A 14094-nucleotide genomic window follows, 5' to 3' on the forward strand; every position below is an offset into this window, starting at 1 on the left:
CTAGTGGCAGACTGTATGAAAGGAAGGGCTATTTGTATTTAAAGAATGTAAATCGAGAGAAGATTTCTGGTATCTAAAGTCCAAAGACAATAGAAACAGAGAAAGGACCAACATCATTATTCTATGACATAAAAGCCTTTGGCTGACAAAATTTCAGCAGAACAGATGGCTCACTGTTACTTCACAGGGGCTTTGAGTGAGTTTTGACCAGGGTTCAAACCCCAGCTGGGGTAAATAGTTTTTTTTTTTTTTGTTTTTAAATTTTATTTCTAAATTCCACAAATGAAAGCTGTGCCTTTGTAAATCACCCCCTAGCAGTATCTGGGAGAACTATGGCCTCCTTAGTCATAGTGCATGTGAAGCATTGATGGCATGCTGGGTGGCATGTGCATAGGGAGGACAGGTTTGCTATGAAAGAAATCACTTATTTAGTGGAATGAGAATGTGGGGATGATTGTGTAACAATAATAAATGCATGGGGCTAGTGTGTATGAAAGGAAGGGCTATTTGTATTTAAAGAATGTAAATCGAGAGAAGATTTCTGGTATCTAAAGTCCAAAGACAATAGAAACAGAGAAAGGACAGACATCATTATTCTATGACATAAATGCCTTTGGCTGGGGAAATTTCAGCAGAATAGATGGCTCACTGTTACTTCACAGGGGCTTTGAGTGAGTTTTGACCAGGGTTCAAACCCCAGCTGGGGAAATTATTTTTTAATATTATTTTTATTTTTTTAGACAATTTATTTATTTTAGCAGAGTGAAACATAGTCCTTTGGAAATGCTCACCTGATAATAATGAAGAAAATCTATGGCATATGTCACATCAGATGTGGCATATGCCACATGACAGAGTGACACGTGTCACATGCCAGACTTGGGCTCCAACCCCTACTGAGTTTTTATTGCCTGCCCTAAAGTGGTTTTCAGTGTCGGTCCTAGTCAATAAGGCTTCCTGCACCGAGTGAGGAGACCAAGAAGCAGGGGAACGATGCAATGATTCTACATTTATTGTGTTGTGCCAAATCCTATGATTACCAGCTCGGCGTCACCAAACCCTACGATTACCAGCTCGGCGTCATTTTGTCTAGAAAAGAAATGTGTGCACACGTTCACGCATCTTTTGCATTAATAAAATTACTTTAATTGCACCTTTGACCTTCCTATTACGGGTCTGTACTGCAGGGTAAACTAGCTGAGCTAGGTGGGCACTTTCAGGCCACGGACCGTTGCTTTCACAAATATCGCCACATCTGGGGCATTATCAGACAAGTAACAATGGTGAACCGCTTAAAAAAGCAAAATAACTGAAATGAAAAAAAAAATAGCAGCAACATCTCACTAAATTTGAATTATTGCCTACAAACATAGAAGCATAGCAAACTGATGTATCCAACGCAGCTTCTTTTATCAAACAAAGGGGTCTGTAACTCCTTGAGGTTGGATTGCTTGTAAAAGCCTCTACAGTGCCCCTTTTCCGCATGCTCCCGGAAGTAGCCTACTTCGTCCGTTTGAAACTTGTATATGAAATGGGTCCGCAAATCTTTCCAGCTTTAGCCCACTCATCATTTGCACATGCGTGTTGCGTGGAGATTTGAGCTGCCGGTGACATTTATTTTTAACTGTGTTAGTAACCAAGTGCTGCTTTTCCTCACGTTCCCACCATTGATATGGTCTCAGGGATGACACTACAGAGTATATGTTAAATGTGCTGTTGGAAGAAAACAGAGAACAAGGTAAGTAAAAAAAAATGCCTGTATGCTGATGTAGAGGCTTCCACCCGTGCGATCACTGGAAACTGTCACTCCAGCTGGCTGCATTTCAGATCACAAACTTTACAGCCTTAACACTGAGCCATAAATATTACCGTATACAATCAATGATCTATCTTGTTGAAGACTTTTTGGCACTAATATTTTTGGACATCATGAACAACGTGCATAATGTAGTTATACACTAGATTACACTGTAAACATTGATATTGGGCTATTATACTTTAAACAATTTTCCTATGACATGCCGAAGTGTTTACTAACTTGTTTACTAGGCATCAATTTAAGCCTGAGAGCCATGTTTCTTTTAAAATGGATGTCATTCTGTCTGCACATTTAACTGTTAGTTATGTGTGCAGAATACAGTCAAACAGTTGCTTTTCCGTTGTCCTGGCAACTCTACTCCAGTTTTGGTTTTCTTACTTGCTACCTCCTCCGTTCCAAACTTCTGCTCGCTCTTTGATAATCCCTTCCATCAGTTAGTATCTCATTTTTAGCACCAACAAGCTCCTTTCTTGAGTGCCATTGCCCTGTTCACTGGTCCAGTGTGCTGCTGCATAATATTGAGTCTTTCTCGTTCTTATCTGGCACAATTACCAGCACCACCCACACCCTGCATCGAATGTTCACTCCTTCTATCCCCTTCTCAAGTATATGGTCTGATCATCTTTGGCTGTTTATTGTGCTTTCTTGCGCTTATACCGGGCTCTTTCTACTCTCCTCCTTGTGTATAATGCTGCATTTCTCTCATTTCTCTTCTTCCTTCTACCTCCTGCTGCTCTTCTCTTCACTGTCCTTACTAGTACCTCATGTTGCTCCTCTCCTCCTCGCTCTCCTTCCTTATGCCATCACGCAGCTCATATCCTCACACTCCTTTCTTGTGCCTCACGCTGCTCTTCTCCTCACTCCTTCCTTGTGCCTTACGCTGCTTTTCTCCTCCTCACTCTCCTTCATTGTGCCTCACACTGCTCTTCTCCTCCTCACTTTCCTTCCTTGTGCTTCATACTGCTCTTCTCTTCCTCTCTCCTAGCTTGTGCCTCATGCTGCTGCTCTTCTCCTCACTCTCCCTTCCTTGTGCCTCGTACTGCTCTTTCCCTCCTCACCCTTCTTCCTCGTGCCTCACGCAGCTCTTCTCCTTCTCACTCTCCTTCCTCGTGCCCCACGCTGCTCTTATCCTCTTCACTCTCCTTCCTTCTCTCTTTCTCTGCTCGTCTCATTCTCCTTCTGTGTGCCTCACATTGCTCTTCTCATTCTCCTTTTCTGTGTCACACTGCTCTTCTAATCCTCCTTCCTTGTGCCTGGCGCTGCTCTTCTCATTCTCCATCCGTGTGCCTCACGCTGCTCTCCTCATTCACCTTACTTGTGCCTAACTCTGCTCTTCTCATCCTCCTTCCTTGTGCCTCACAATGCTCTTCGCATTCTCCTTCCTTCTGCCTCACGCTGCTCTTCTCATTCTCCTTCCATGCGCCTCACACTGCTCTTCTCATTCTCCTTCCTTCTGCGTCACGCTGCTCTTCTCATTCTCCTTCCTTCTGCCTCTCGCTGCTCTTTTCCTCATTCTCCTTCCTTGTGCCTCATGCTTCTTTTCTCCTCACTCCTTCCTTCTGCCTCACGCTGCTCTCCTCCTCACTCTCCTTCCTTCTGCCTCACGCTGCTCTTCTTATTCTCCTTCCTTGTGCCTCACGCTGCTCTTCTTATTCTCCTTCCTTGTGCCTCACGCTGCTCTTCTTATTCTCCTTCCTTGTGCCTCACGCTGCTCTTCTCACTCCTTCCTGCTGCCTCACGCTGCTCTCCTCCTCACTCTCCTTCCTTGTGCCTCACACTACTCTTCTCCTCCTCCCTCTCCTTCCTTGCGCCTCACGCCGCTCTTCTTATTCTCCCTCCTTGTTCCTCACGAAGCTCTTATCCTCCTTCCTTCTGCCTCACGCTGCTTTTCTCATTCTCCTTCCTACTGCCTCACGCTGCTCTTCTCATTCTCCTTCCTTATGCTTCACTCTGCACTTCTCTTCTCACTCTCCTTCCTTGTGCCTCATGCTGCTCTTCTTATTCTCTCTCCTTGTGCCTCACGCTGCTCTTCTCATGCTCCTCCTTTCTGCCTCACGCTGCTCTTCTCATTCCCCTTCCTTCTGCCTCGCGCTGCTCTTCACATTCTCCTTCCTTCTGCCTCGCGCTGCTCTTCACATTCTCCTTCCTTCTGCCTCACTCTGCTCTTCTCATTCCCCTTCCTTCTGCCTCGCGCTGCTCTTCACATTCTCCTTCCTTCTGCCTCACGCTGCTCTTCTCACTCTCCTTCCTTCAGCCTCGCGCTGCTCTTCACATTCTCCTTCCTTCTGCCTCACGCTGCTCTTCTCATTCCCCTTCCTTCTGCCTCGCGCTGCTCTTCACATTCTCCTTCCTTCTGCCTCGCGCTGCTCTTCACATTCTCCTTCCTTCTGCCTCACGCTGCTCTTCTCATTCCCCTTCCTTCTGCCTCGCGCTGCTCTTCACATTCTCCTTCCTTCTGCCTCACGCTGCTCTTCTCATTCCCCTTCCTTCTGCCTCGCGCTGCTCTTCACATTCTCCTTCCTTCTGCCTCACGCTGCTCTTCTCACTCTCCTTCCTTCTGCCTCGCGCACTCTTCACATTCTCCTTCCTTCTGCCTCACGCTGCTCTTCTCATTCTCCTTCCTTCTGCCTCATGCTGCTCTTCACCTACTCAGTCTCCTTCCTTATGCTTCATGCTCCTCCACAACTATTAATTTCTATCCAATCCGCATAATTCCACCACACCACCTAATACATCCATAACTCATGGGTAAAAAACATTAACATTTTCAATGCCAAAAGCTTGAAATCAAGCAAATGCGAGACCTATTGCATTTCCAATGCTTGTGTTATTTGCAATTTGTAAGTTACAATCCTTGTAATATAGCATACTGAGCTATGGACTGGCATCAAAGAGCTGCATGCAAACTACAAAGCACAGGTTAAAAACCTAATGTTTTTCCCTATTTCACTGCTAAGAAGGGTTAGTTTGGGTAGAAATCAATGCCTATTAGTTACGCCAACCACAAACACTGTTAAATTTCAACTCCTGAGTTTGTGATTTTCCAGAAAAGCGCTCTTAACATATACTGCCCACCAATATATATGACAACTCTTACATCTTGTAGTCCACGCTGTCTTATGTAACGTTTCATATACAGTGATGTGCACATCACTGCCTCTGTACGATGTGCGTGACAAGGAGTGGTCTGACGCCATACATTGGTATGAGTAGCGCTAGAAAAGAAATTAAGTACATGTAAAGAGGATCTATGGAAAGATAAAGAGCACCCTTGGAGGGTGGTAGTGAGGAAATCTGTGGAGAAGAAGGTAATTGGGGCCGCCAACAAAGATTGTTGCACTGGATGCCAACCAATGCTTAAACTGGCCCTGAACACACAAACAAATCATTGCCAAGATTTCTTACTTTTTTTAAAATTACTTAGCCAATGGGTATTTATAGATCTCATTTCTTCGGTGGGGTTGAAGTTATTAGAATGCGCAAACATTTTTTATCAAACATAATCGGTACCTGCTTAAAGTCTGATATATATAGATATATATATATATATATAAACGCTACCTATTATCTAATGAAACATGGATTACAGAATGTTTTACATACATTCAGATAATACTTCATCCCTAATGACTAGATTTTGTGTGGTTTTTCCATTAAAAATCTATTAGTCTTTAAAACAGAAAGAGATAACTGAATATGCCCGCACATTCTAGGGAACGCCAATCCAGCTGGGCTATCCCCACCTGCAAGGTAGCACAAGGTGTTGGGTACATCTAAATGTGGTTACATCTTTTTTTTTTTTTAAATACGACACATGATTTAATCTAAATGTGTGGTGGTATTTATATAGCCTCAGTCTTTATTAAAAGGTTGCCTGGCTGAAAATTTAGACGCATCCTTCTCTTTGGCATTCTGGAGGGAACATTTAGGTGGAAGGAAAACCAGGTCTTCTTTAAAGACAATGCAAGTTTACGATAACCCCGTTAAACTTTAACTGCAGTTACTAAAGACTATTGATGTAATTAGAAGAAAAGCACTAACTACCTTTTGGTAACATGTTACTACAAATTCTTATTTTAAGGGATTTCTTAACCAGCCGCCTTTCTAATTTATTTATTTCAGGGCTATTAATAGTACTATAAAAATGTGAGCAGAAAAGGGGCACAAACTAACATGTAAAGCTGCCTTTGTTTTGCTGCTGCCTGTAGGTGTCGGATTTCCCTGCTTCCTTGAGGTAGAGTTACTTTAACCTTGTTTCCACTAGGTGGCTTACTTTGAAACCTTTTATCTCTGTGAGGGGAGTTTTTACACTGTTATCCTGCCTTTAAAATTGCCCGAGGGCATCCACCTTTGCGGATACATTTCAAAAGTGTTCCAGGCTGCGCTTCAGACACAGCCTTTGCGTAGTGATGCCCCTCACAGCAGGGCCGTATCTAGCCTGGAGCCCCTTCAACAGAGGCACCAAGAGGTGGAAGGGCTCTGCACTGAAGTGTGATTATGGTAGACAAAAACTTGGCCTCACTTAAAGCTCCCCTTCAACCTGAAGCCCCACCCCACTCACCCATAACCTCTACAAAACAGGAGTGCTTCAGGAAGTCTAATCAGCAGCTATTTGCCAACAAATGTATCTATTAAATTTGAAAAGGGAGCCCCTTCACCATCCCCTCACACCAGTGTTTGCTTCCCCTGCCTTCCAGCCAATGGAAAGCAGTTAATACACTTCTACTCTTTGAGAAACTATCCACACCTTCCATCTGGTGCCAATGCATACCAGGGGCGTTTAAATGGATCCCACTCTGCTGTATAATTAATACTCCGAGTCAAACCTGAGGATGAATGCCAGAATCTCTTTTTCAATGACTACATTATTTCCTATGTATTTTCTCGACATGAGTCCAGCCTTATTTCTCACTTTCAACCCTTGAGCTAATCAACTGACCTGGCTAGAACAGTGATCGAGCAGTAGTCGAGCAACAGAGATTTACACGATTCGAGTACTATTCCAAATTCCCAATATAGCACAATCTTCACAAGTAAATAATGTTGCTTCTTTCTACAATCTTGCATTCCAAAACTACATGCACTTTCAAAAATATTTACCACATTACTCCAATTAAACATTAAAAAACTGTCCTGTAATTAAAACTTCTCCGTTTGTTACCTCTCTTTTTTCATTTCTCTTTCAAATGTCTCTCTACTTCCCTTCTATCCTCTGCATGCCAAATCTCACTTCACATACTGTGATGGGAAGGCAGATGGCCACGTCCCCCACAAAGGGGGACACTAGAGGGGACTAACCCTTAGTGTTTCCTCACTGCCCATGGTGGGGGTTAGTATTTTTTCTATGGCCACCTGGTCGGGAAGTTGGCCACTACGAGGGCGAGTCCTCACCTCCCCATGGATAATGTCACTTTTGGGAGGCGGCTGGCTATTTAGGTGGGCATCACACCAAGACATTCCTCTTTCATTGGCCAGTGGCAGAGGAATTTGCCACCCACTCACCCAGCAGACACAGGAGAGCTAAAAAGAATAGCAAGTCGCTATACAGCGTCTCAAGATAGTTGGTATCCTGACATCTTGGGGTTGGCCTTACCGTGCTCCGTGGTGGCACGGGTGAAGCAACCACATCAATGCATTGGGCCGCAGCACCAATATGAAATGCACAGCACCAGATAAATAATGAGAGAGCAACGTAATGCCCGGTGGGTGGAGAGTGTCTCAAGACGTGTGTCCGCGGTTAGTCCTAAAGGGCGCTGCACTCGGATGATCACTCGTAAACTTACCCTACAAGTGTACTGCATAAAAGAATGAATAAACTTGCAACCGTTTCCCACAAGAACAGGTGTTGGTCTGTTTTTTGTGTTGATGCAACTGGATTTTGTCAAATAATTATGTGTATCCATATGTCAGATAACTGGGTTAGGGGTGGAAATGCTTAGCAGCTACCTGGTCAGCGTTTTGAATGTCCGTGTTGTAGCTATGACCTCACTTCCTGGAATCAAGGACAGAGTTCAACGATTGTGCGGTACATCTCGTTAAGTACAGGTCGGTCTTTAAGAGCAATAAATAATACTGCGGTAAACTACACAATATTACGGAGTCCATCTACCCCAACTTTACTGAAACTATTGATTGAGCCTCAAGAAATGCACCTGAAGTCCGAGATTCTAAAGCTGCGCGTGTACTCACCAGTACTCTACGTGCACCCGGACTTTGGCTGAGTGGTGCTTCTCCATCCTGCTGCTGCTCTCTGGCCGCTCCTGCTGCTGTACCGCGCTCCCCTTCCAGTCACTACTCAGGCGGGACAAGTCTGACAGCCTTGGAGAAAGAAAAGGGGGGCCAATCGGCCCCCACGCACACATGGCTGGGCCCGGACCCCCCCTTTCTGGCCGATCCTTGTTGGTTGCGCGTCCCGCACCCGCCCCGGAAGTGGTTGTTGCACTTCCGGGTCGGGGGGGCGGGACCGCAGCATGGAAGGGGTTAAGAGCCTGGGGAGCGCGGAAAGCGGCCTCTTTGTGCCCGCGCATCCCAGGCTCGCTCTTCGCCCAACCGTGGGGCCGTCTAAATTTTCTCTTCTTTTTCATTCTAGGTTACGTCGGGACTGCTCGTGTGGAGGGGCGTGAAGACTCGAGCGGCGTTCAGCCTTTCACCGCGGAGTACGTGTGGAGAGACGCCATCGCGTTGGGGACGCGTCGCTGTGGAGGAAAGGCACGGAGAGGCACGGAGCAATTTTGGGCGCGAATCGGCTCCTCGTTGCGACCGGGGAAGGAGAGGCACAAGGCGCTGAGCCGTTTAGGGACACCAGCGGGACACAAGGTATTGTGCGGGGGCTGGTGGGGCTCGTCGGTGTTTCCAGGAGGCGGACGCGAGCAGCTGGGGCTGCTTTCACTAACACGGGCAAGTTTGTCTGTAGCTAAGCAGGGTCAGCTAGGGCAATGATCGGAGGGGAGAACGAGGGTGTGTGATAAATAAATGAAACACTGATCGTCGGAGGGGAGAACGAGGGTGTGTGATAAATAAATGAAACACTGATCGTTTTATCTTGGAATTTGCTATTTAAAAAGACTGATCGTTTTTTCCTGGAATTTGCTATTTTAAAAGGCACATTGTATCGTTTTAGGAAATAGCAGGCAGAAGTGTCATATTTAATCGGTGTATTATCTGGCAAGGAGTTTTGGCAATACTACGGTATGCTCATGCTGATCCCCAATGTTAAGCGCATGATATTTACATAATACTACTGTATGCTCATGCTGATCTTCAATGTAAAGTGCATGATATTTACATAACCTTGCTGGGGTTTTCTTTAGCAGTATAGCCATTGGTGTCACTGTTCCTTTTTGCAGTGAGCAGGGCCCAGAAATTTTGTGTCGTGATTAATTGCAACAGTTTGTGGGTATAGGCTCTTTCCTTATAGCAGGAATTGGAATTTTCCACACTTATGATTAGCCACAATTCGTTTTTAACTAATTTTCTTTCATAGGGGCTCAAGACTGGGATCTCTGCGGGCCGGGCAGCGGCGGAGCTCACGGTGGACGGCAGATCCGGAGGACTCGGGCAGTCCGGCATTTGATTTCACTGTTTTTCTGGCGGCCAGCTCGTGAGCCTCCAACTGGGTCAGGCACGGAGCACGGTGTGCTCATAAGTATCTTATTGTGTATTGTAAGGTGAGAACAATATGTCGGCGAGACGGGGGTCAGGGAACCCGAGTGTCGGACGGATGTTTCAGACAATGATGCGTAGGATGTCAGCGATGGATAAGCGATTGGGGAAGGTGGATAAGTTGGGTAAGACTGTGGCGGAATTGGGAGCGAGGGTGGATGCGCAGGCAGGCCCAGCGGGAAGGCCTAAGCGAACGATAGTGCCCCCCAAACGGAGGGGTGACTTTGAATCCCCGCCCAAGCGTGCCAGAACCAAGAAAGTGGTGAGTCGCCCCCGAGGTCCGGGGAGGGTGGGGGGTCCCCGAGTCCAATTCCTAATGTGCTGCCAGTGACACCTAGCTCTCCAACCTCTACCCCTCAGCTCCCTGCGGGCGTTCCGGCTCCGGCACCAGTGGGTGTGCCAGTTGCGCCGGTCATGCCAGCCACCGCCCCGGTCCCCATGGGTATCCCGCCACCAATTGCGCCTGCAAATATCCCGGTACCAACTGTTGTCCCGCCGGTCTTGCCCGGGCCGGGACCAGTGCCACCAGAATTGGCGGCACAGATAGCGGCAGTACTGCCTTAGTTGGGGATTGGGGGAGTGCTACCGGCGACAGCAGACCCCACGGCAGAGGCACAAAAATTGGTTGCTCAAATACTGATGGCTAGTGGTCAGGGCCGCGCGCCGGGTGCAACAATTTCTCCCCAAATAGGTACAGCGAATAATGGGGGAGCAGCCAAGACAGTGGACTCTACACAACCCAATGAAAATGGTAAGGAGGTTGCTCTGCCGGTGCTGGGTGAGGGCTCAATTCCCTCCAGGGGGGAGTGTCTAGCGCAGCATGTATCCCAGAGTGTGAAGGAGTTAATTTGGGCAGACAAGTATGTTAATATTTTTTCATTGCTACTTGATAACAGGGAATGGGAATATGCAAAATCACAGAAAGATATAATGTTGCCTAGCGAATGGAGATCACAATTGCACAAATTTAGGGTGGAGGAGACACTCATAAATTGGCTCAGGGCCTTTTCTGTGTATAGTGCAGTGATTGGAGAACGCTTCCCAGGTATGCAATCGGTTATGGCCTGCTATCAGAGCAGGATTACAATATACCATGAGAATCATGGGGGGAATGTATGGAAAGAATACGACATTGCTTTCAGGAAATCCAGGGAGTTCAACAGGTCTTTGACATGGGACAAGGTTGATTCTATTTCCTGGCATTCCCAGTTTGAGAAAGGTCATGCCGCCAGCACTAGTGCTGCCTGGAACAAAGGTTATTCACCCAAGCCCCAACAGCCCTTTCGACCGGCGCAGGGGGGGGGACATGGGCAATAAAACCAAGGGTAGTCCGGGTGGAAAAGGGGTGTGTTGGGATTTCAACAGGCGGACGTGTAGCAGAGCACCAGGCACTTGCAAATTCAGGCACGCGTGCAACCTATGCGGCCATCCTTCCCACCCAGAGACTACATGCAGGGCAAAGGGCAATGGGTCTGGCAACAGAGGGAGGAGGAAACCAGAATAGCAAGATACATCCCATTATTGCACATTCCCCTATTTTGTTGACGGCTATGATCCCCTGGCTCAATAGGTATCCTAATCATACTTCCGGGAGGATGTTACAGGAGGGTTTCATGCATGGTTTTCGAATTCCAGCTGGGAGTTATATTGGGACACCACAGTGCAGGAACCAGTTATCAGTTCTGACCAACCCCAAGGTGGTGGCGAGAAAAATAGAGAAGGAGCTGCGCTTAGGTAGGGTAGCGGGACCTTTTAGTGACATCCCTGCACAGAATTTTGTCTGCTCACCTTTAGGAGTAGTGCCAAAGAAGGAGAAGGGCGAGTACAGGCTCATACACAATTTGTCGGCACCTAAGGGCCTATCTTTGAATGATGCAATAGATGAGTCAATTTGTAGTGTGAAATATGCTTTTTTTGATCAGGCAGCGGATATGTTGAGGAGCTTGGGCCCTGGGGCACTGATGGCCAAATCAGATATTGAGTCAGCCTTTAGACTTCTCCCAGTGCACCCAGCGGACCAGCGCCTGTTGGGTTTCTCCTTTGAAGGTAAATACTACATGGATAAGTGCATGCCCATGGGTTGCTCTATCTCATGTGCATACTTTGAGCAATTCAGGTCTTCAGACAATCTTCAGGGCACCAGCATGTCATGCATTATCTAGACGATTTTCTTTTCCTGGGTCCGGCGGGATCACGGGAGTGCGCGTCAGCATTGCAGGAATTTTGCGTGCTCATGCATACTTTTGGGGTCCCGTTGGCTCAGGGGAAAACGGTAGGGCCATTGACGTGCCTAGAATTCTTGAGAATTGAATTGGATTCAGTGGAAGGCTGCTTTAGACTACCCATAGAAAAGATCCAAAAATTCAAGATAACTCTGGAACTATGCTTGCAGTCAAAGAAAGTCACTTTACAACTGTTATAACAGACAGTGGGTCAGCTGAACTTTGCATTGAGGGTGATTCCCATGGCACGCCCGTTTTCCCGCTCAATTGCACAAGCCATGAAGGGTTTGCGGGAGAAACATCATCGTACACGGCTATCTGCAGAGGTTCGCCAGGATATGCGGATATGGATTGCATTCTTGGAGGACTTCAATGGCAGAGTGCTGTGGGGTGCCCCCACGCTGTCCTCAGAGGACTTGGGTCTATGGACTGACGCTGCAGGCAGTGTGGGGTTCGGTGCAATCCTTGGCAGGAAGTGGATGGCGCAAACGTGGCCCGCCTGGTGGGAAGAGACCGGACTGACTATGAACATCGGCTTCTTGGAGCTTTTCCCAATCTGGGTGGCAGTAAAAGTGTGGCCGGAGGATTTGGCCAACCGCTCTGTGATTTTCTGGTCGGATAACATGACCGTGGTTGAATGCATCAATCAACAGGCGGCAAGGTGTCCATTCATACTGCGCCTGATGAAAGAGATTGTGCTGTGTTGCATGACATTGAACATGCATTTCAGGGCCAAGCATGTCCATGGGGTTTTAAATAACGCAGCTGATGCCCTTTCTCGCTTTAAGATGCAGGTATTCAGAGATCACATGCCGGAGGCAGAGGCATCCCCGGCCCATTTCCCAGCGACTCTCTGGCAGATTGGTGCCCCCAACTACACGACCTCGTGGCAGCCAGCCTAGCGCCAAAGACAAGGACAGCTTACGAAGGGGCGTTCAGGTCTTACTGTAATTTTCTGGGTCAGGGTTGGGAGAGCGAGTGGAACTTGGAGGTTAGTTTCAACAGGTACATGAGCGCATTACACAAGGAAGGGCGCACGGCGGCAACAGCTAGCAGACACAAGGCAGCAGTATCCTTTTTTGCACGCGCCAAGGGAGTGAGGGACCCAACAAATAGCTTCCAAGTACAAAAAGCATTGAAAGGATGGCGGCGCTTGCAGGCTCCTTCCGCCGATGCTAGGAAACCAATAGGTTTCGACCGATTGTGAGCGGTGCTCCTCGCTTTGCCGGACATCTGCAGTTCTACAGATGAAGTGTGCTTATTTAGAGCTGCCTTCTCTTTGGCATTTTATGGGGCGTTTAGGGTAGGCGAACTGGTAGCTGCCAACAAGCTGGATAGGGAAGGCGGCCTGCAGCTGCATGATGTCGACGTAAGGGGCGACACGATGCGGGTTCTCATTAGGAAATCCTAAACTGACCAGGAGGCTAGGGGTAAAAGCCTGGTGTTACACCGGGCGCAGAGCAACCCGTGCTGCCCGGTCGCACATGTGGAGGCACTGATTAGGCAGCGAGCGGTGGAGCCTAAGGGAGCATTGCTAATGCATAAGGATGGTACCCCCTTGACCAGATTTCAATTTCAGAGGGTCCTAGCTATGAGCATGACCAAGGCAGGCTTTAACCACAAGGAATTTGGGACACACTCCTTCTGGATAGGTGCGGCCACGGAAGCCACGGCTCGAGGCTTGAGTATAAACAGTGTTCAAAGGATTGGGAGGTGGTCCTCTAATGCATACAAGCGTTACGTGCGGTTGCATATGTTGTAAGGGTCAGCCGCCACCGTTTTCTTACGCCTGCTGTTTTTGTCTGCTTTATTTGCAGTTTCTCGGGCCTGTGACGCAGGACGGAAACTGCACAAGGATCATCACAACCATCCATCAACATCAAGGAACTGACAGGATGACACAAAGAAGACCTTGGTAGTGTGGGTAGTTGGTCATTCATATGTCAAACGTGCTAACCCTATTTTCCTTGCAGGAGCAGGTAGGCGGAGGGCGGAGAGCGAGGGTTGTGTGGTCTCCTTTCATGGCAGGGGGGGGCTTCGCCTCAGTCAGCTTAGGGATTTTATGTCTGGACTTCTCAAGAGACACAGCTCACCTCCCTCTGCGGTAATCTTACATCTGGGGGGGAATGATATAGCAGATCTGGGGAGAAGGGTCCTCATGGAAGAAATCATAGCAGCAGCAGGGTGGCTAGCAAAAGTGTTACGAGGTTGCACTATTGTATGGTCTCAGTTGATACCAAGGCTGCAGTGGAGGGGGGGTGATTCAGTCAGCGCATTGAATCACTCGGTAAAGAGGGTCAACAATAAGCTGGACAAGCTATTCCGATCTCCGGTCCTTCAGACCATATCTCATGGGTGCATCTGGGGAGAGCGGTTCTACGTACGGGACGG

General features: G+C 47.7%; 1 long non-coding RNA gene across 1 annotated transcript in view; it reads right to left on the reverse strand.

The window, feature by feature from the left end:
* Positions 1-8060, reverse strand: part of LOC144826432 (uncharacterized) — a 67204-nt gene extending 59144 nt beyond the window's left edge. Inside the window, exon 1 of the long non-coding RNA XR_013609821.1 lies at positions 8009-8060. This is a non-coding gene — a long non-coding RNA (uncharacterized LOC144826432). The remainder of the gene's footprint in view (positions 1-8008) is intronic.
* Between the last annotated feature and the right edge of the window lie 6034 nt (positions 8061-14094).

This window comes from Lissotriton helveticus, chromosome 3_2 (assembly GCF_964261635.1).
Source record: "Lissotriton helveticus chromosome 3_2, aLisHel1.1, whole genome shotgun sequence".
Lineage (NCBI taxonomy): Eukaryota > Metazoa > Chordata > Amphibia > Caudata > Salamandridae > Lissotriton > Lissotriton helveticus.